Raw genomic sequence first — 6,150 nt, forward strand, 5'->3', positions numbered from 1 at the left:
AGTAAAACCGTTATTATCGTTGGTATAAAGCAACTAGAGTTCACGGAGAAAAATTTTATTACAATGAATTTATTGATTGAAATATAATAAGTTCATATTTTAATATTGAAATTTAATAAGTCACGCATTATGAATAATCTAACATGAACTAAATAAATTGTGTCAAATGCATGGAAAAAAAAGAACATGTTAAGTGTTATTTGTTTGATACGTCGATTAGATTTCTTGTTAATTACGCGAGCATACGAATTTCTAAAGATAGAATTCGGTAGAATGTACAGGCATTTTGCAGGAGATTTCATTCAGATTCTCAGTCTGACATCCGAAAACGGCCCCACAAACACATTTTCTCTTACAATTATACAAAAAAGTATTCCTATTGTTTTGACAAATAAACCCCCTCACGAAAGTTTTAACCCAACTCCGAAAATTATCCACCATACTCACCTCGTCTCACTTTGCTCCGCCTCCCACTACCATTACCTTCTATAACGTATAGATTTCCTACCGCCGTTCCATTACGCTGAAGAATTTTGTTCGTGTGACGAAAATATCCGGCGAATTTTGCTAGGGCAGGTATTGTGAATGTTATATGCGCCTTCGGTTGCGTCTGGCTATTCACGAGGAAACGAACTCGGAAGTCTCGTGAGACATGGGCAGCGACATTTTATATCGCGCGCAATTGGTAATCACTGCTCTGAATAATAGAGCTGTCAGTAATTGAGCTGCTCAGTAAGTACTTTGAGCTGTCAGTAACTTACGGCAGACGCATAGATGTCGCATGAAATGTCTGTCGTTAAATACTGGCTGATTTTCTGCAACTGGTTGGAACTCGCTGCGACGAACGCGTCGCAGGCACAGTTCGACCTCCTGAGATTGCTATAGCGACGGGTCTGCGACGCTCAGCGACTGAAAAAAGCCGCGCCTTAACAATACGGGACCTAATTGCCGAAAATACATGCTGAAATTCGTTTTGGCTTTGAGTCAATTTCGTGTGTCAATAATTCGCCTTTTGATACATTCAGGCCGTTCTCGATGTGAATGAATTCCGTCTGAACCTGTCACTGTTGATGGGCAGTTTCAATTTGCTTAGTTTTGCGACTAAAACATCTGTGTGTTCTCTGATAGGCGACCCCGTCATTCGAAAACTTGTTATAGCATCTCGCAGCTGCGCGGGTGGCGTTAGCGGAGCTGTACATCCATAGCGGTTTAAAGTCGTGTGAATTTAACGAGCCGCGCGGCGCTGACAATTAGAGAGACGAGAAGAACGGCGAGCGAAAAGTATTTTCCTACTTTCTACGCGGCGCGTGTATAACGCAGCTGAGTTTGCTAGCGGCGTGGCGCTGCAGAAATACGACTGGCGGTGGTGGCGCCATATGGTGTGCACGCGGAGAACTATGGAAACTTGCTGTGTCGCGCGGTCGATTATTGCTGCTGTTGCTGCTGTTGTTGTTGTTGTTGTTACTGCTGCTGCTGCTATTGGTGGCATCGCGGCGAGCGCTGTTAACGTTACTGCGATCATGCAAGCGATTCTAATGCTCGTTTCGGCAATGTGCGGCCTCTCTTGTAAACACCGTCGCACAACCGAGCATCGCGGCATGCCGGCCGTAGCACCACGGTCATCGTCCCCGCCGCGTCCCCTCCCTCCCTGCCGACCACTCTTTGTGATTTCAGTTGAATAAGAAATTCCATTAGTGGCCTCGCGGGGCACGACTTCAGTCCAGATTTCCCTCGTGTGCGGAGCGATCCGGTGCTACACGCCGGTGCACTCCGGTCCACTCACTCGCCATCCGTTGCTCTCGCGATCTCGCAACGAGTGCTGCAGCTGGTTAAAGGAATAATAGGTCCATTGATTATGCAATGTTGACGAATGCTAGAGTAACTGGCACCTTGTGTAGTTAATAAGTAGGGCCTACATTACCTTATAGCCAAACGCGTATTAGTTTGTCCAATATCACTGCTGGTTACATTACAAACTAGAGCACTCGGAAAGCGCAGACCTCCGCCAAGGCAGCTCTGTGAAAAATGTTATTAATTAATTAATTAATTAAATAATTAATTGCATCCGGATCACCACCAAAATGTAATCAATTCTAAGTTAGCCCATTTCTGACCTATACTGAAATTTTTATGACAATCCGTCCATAACTTTTTTAGTTAGGCTGTACACAAAGAAACAAACGCACAAACCCACAAACCAACAAACGCCGGTGAAAACATAACCTTCTGCCAACCCCTTGGCGGAGGTAACAAGACCTGAAATCGGTTGTTGATATGTATCAACGTATCATTTACGTGCCGTAAATGTCATCCAGGAGTCAAGCGATTACGTAAACATTTGTGCGGCCCGTATGTTTTGGACGCCAGATGAAATGGAGGTGTCAGCGGTGTAACCACGGCCACGGACTAAACATGGAAATAGAGTAAAACACACGTACTAATCACGGACGCACGTGGACAGCCCTGACAAAAAGTTCCTTATCACGATCGTCCATGTTTACGAAATCACTGATGATAGCATTGCGTACGGGAAATGCTATCCCCCGGCCGTGGAGGGACAGTACCGCAATGTGGCAGCACTAGTGTTAGGATTAGGGTTAGGGTTAGGGTTAGTGTTAGTGTTAGGGTTAGGGTTAGTGTTAGTGTTAGGGTTAGGGTTAGGGATATAAGGCCATGTCTAGTACGGAAGTATGACTGTGGAATCTTTCTGTGGAAGATTTGGACTTTGAAGTATACGTCAACAGTATCACGTGACTGTCCCTCTACGCACGGGGATAGCAACACCTATTGCGTACGGCCGAGCACGCGTGCGAAAATGTCCGGTGCACTATAAATCTGTATCACATCCGCTTCGCCCGGCAGCGGTTTGAAACTGTAAACAACTGATATTTGGACTGCGGATTTCAATTAGACATTTCTTAGTAACCAGGCTATAAGGTAATGTACTTATTAACTACACAAGGTGCCAGTTACTCTAGCATTCGTTAACATTGCATAATCAATGGACCTATTATTCCTTTAACGATTGACCGACTGGCTAGGGACAGGGGTTATTGCATGCGTGAGTGAGCAGTGAAGGAGTGAGAATGAATAAAGGAAAGTGCAAGATAGAAGTTGAGATGCAATAAACACGAGAGAAAGAGAAAGAGGAAAACGGGAGGAGGGAGAGTGGGGCGGAGAGAGGGCGAGAGGGAGGAAATGAGCGGGAGCGAAAAATAAGAATGGAAAAGAAGGAAAGGGAGGGGTGAAGCGGAGGAGAGAGGAGGAAAAGGAATGAGAAAGCGAGAGGAAGAGACAAATCGATTGAACAAGAGATGAGAGAGTGAAAGGGAGTGCCATACACACACGCACGCATAGGGAATGAAAAGGGGAGGGGAGAGGAGGAGATCTTGTCAAAGTGGGCTAGTGAATTGCGAGCGAGTGTATATGTCCCGGTCTGATGCAGGTAGTAGAAACGGGCGAATGGTAGTGAGTTTTTGCGTATACAAGCGCTCATTCGGTTTTGACAAAGAATGAGAATGTAATTAAAGCGAGAATTCGTCGAAATTCTCTCCGCCTGACTGATCAATACGTTCGTGCACAAATGTCAGAACTATGTGCTGTATATTTATTTTGCAATCAATACGGCCGGTGGCGGGGAAAGAAACGACAAAGACTGCTCTTGTATTGTTGTTCCTGCTGCTGCTGCTGCTGCTGCTGCTGCTCTTGATGCTGCTATTGCTGTTGCCGCTACTGCAGCGATCTGCAGACTTGGAAGCATTACAAACTTGACTCTGTCCTTCGAAAATATTGATATAATATAGGTTTTCGTTGGTGGCCGGGCCGATTTGTGACGAGTGAACAACAAATATTTACATTGGTTAACCTGTTAGTCGACACAGGTTGCACGGAAGAAAAATAACTGCAGTTATGCACAGTAATTATTTTTCCGCGATAGAACAAACTGATCAAGACTGCTTATGCCGCATGAAAAATAAAACCTGGCCATGCATGCACGTATATATATATATATATATATATATATAAAACAAATGTAAAAAAATAGGAAAAAAATGTTAAAATGTTAATATGCCAGCTTTCGAGAAGTATATAATATCTCTTTGTCATTATTGTCAATAATTTCTCATTATTCCTCCCTGATATATATATCCTAATAAATGTTATCGCATGTTATCGCAAAATATATTTGCATCATAAAACGGATAGCTTTTTAGCATGCTTTTACAGCCTGCTCTTTTGCATAATTTTGAATATTCTGTTTCGGGTCTGAATTCGAGTTAAAATATCGCGAGATGAGGCAATCCAAAATTATACTATTAAATGATGTGAATACATCAGAGCGTGTAATTGAGCATCTTGAGTAGAAAAATCTTTCTTGTCAGACCATAATGGTATAGTAGGCTACGCAGTGTATAATATATATACAGTTCATGGAAATGTAATGACTAGTTCATGTCAGCCATACAGCACACCCACCACATCCCCATTTACGCCATCTACTAGCGTCTGTGAACTCTATTGCTTTATAAGGTCGTTTACTCCTCTGCCAATATGAAATGAGCTCCCAGCTGCAATTGCTGAACTTGGTAGCTTGAAAGTGTATATATATATATATATATATACATACACGTACTGCACATATATATGCACTGAAGTTACTTTGTGTGTAATTGTGCTACACTGAACACCATCGCGATAAGTAAATGCATTGTTAATTTCCATCCATCATCTCTCTTTCTCTCGCAGTCTCTCACTATCCTGTCTCGTTCCCTCCCTTCCTCTGTTCCAACCTCCTTCCATCTAAATCTCATTATTTCCTATCTCGAATTTAATTTGTTGCACTAATCCCAAATTCTTTAAATGAAGACCACAACAGCAACAATGACTCAGACCCTTATATTTGTTTCTAATAGTCAATGTATATAATATATATGCTCACGCAGTCGAACCTTTCTTCTTTATTTAAAAGCTAGGCGGTGGCAGGGAAATTCCCGAGGGATCTAGGTGCCCTTGATGTTGGTAACTTCTGAAGATGATTTAAGGATACTGTTGGGTTTGGTAGGGAGGTGATTTTCGGTCGAAATTTCAATGCCCACTTTATTTGATAGATCGCACCCATAGTCCGGCAGAAAAGATGGCTTTTTTGCTTGAACCTTGCAATTGGGTATATAGTTTTTTTTTATTGCTCTAAAAGTTTGCTTTCATAGTCTACTTCAATGATCCACCAACTGTCACTCTGGCAGTGGTGGGGAATTTACTCTACACACTTTTTATTTAATACTAGCTGCGGGTACCCGCTGCGCTGCAAAATCGTGCTACTAATTCATACTACTAATAATCGGACACAATAGGAATATTGGTAAAAATGGAGAATAACATTGCACACAAAATCAATATTTACAAATCAGTCTAATAAGACAATAAGCATGGTAAAAAACCTGTTACGTATGACATTTATATCACAGCACAACCCAACTTAGAACCCCTGGAACATAATAGTAATATATGGTGTAAATGACAAAAAGTTATTATAACAGCATGTACGAATGGGTTGCACTTTTCATTTCAAAGCCTCTTGATAAACAATGTTTTTCGTCTTATTCTCTGGTGCAAATATGTGGAGATTCCTGGCGTCTCCAACTGTTGAGCTCCCCACGTACAGCTGTCCGTGGGAGAAGCAGGACTGTCCGAGGTGCAGACCGACGACAGACAGCGTCTGACCTTGAGCTTTGTTGATGCTCATGGCGAAGTTTAGTTTGATGGGGAATTGTATTATTTGTGAGGACTTTAAAGGTGACATGGATGTACTGGGAGGCCATCCCCACACGTTAGTCATTACTGGCCAAGATGAAGTGCCTGTAGAGATTTCTCCATACGGCTTAGTAATTCAGAGAACAGACCTCAAGACAGACCATGAAGAAGCAAACACAATCGTCACAGCACAGGCGATATATGCAGCACAAGAAGAGAAGAAGAAAGTCATTGTTGAGGCACATGACACAGATGTGTACGTTCTGTTGCTGTACCATTACCTCGATAGAGGGCTTAACATCCCTATGATAATGCAGTCACCAAGGAAAGGCAGAGCTGTTGTGGATATTAGTGCTACAGTGATAAAGCTTTCCAGTATCATTCCCGACATGTTACCAG

The sequence above is a fragment of the Priapulus caudatus genome, unplaced genomic scaffold, assembly GCF_000485595.1.
Source record: "Priapulus caudatus unplaced genomic scaffold, Priapulus_caudatus-5.0.1 Scaffold606, whole genome shotgun sequence".
In the NCBI taxonomy this organism is placed as follows: Eukaryota; Metazoa; Priapulida; class Priapulimorpha; order Priapulimorphida; family Priapulidae; genus Priapulus; species Priapulus caudatus.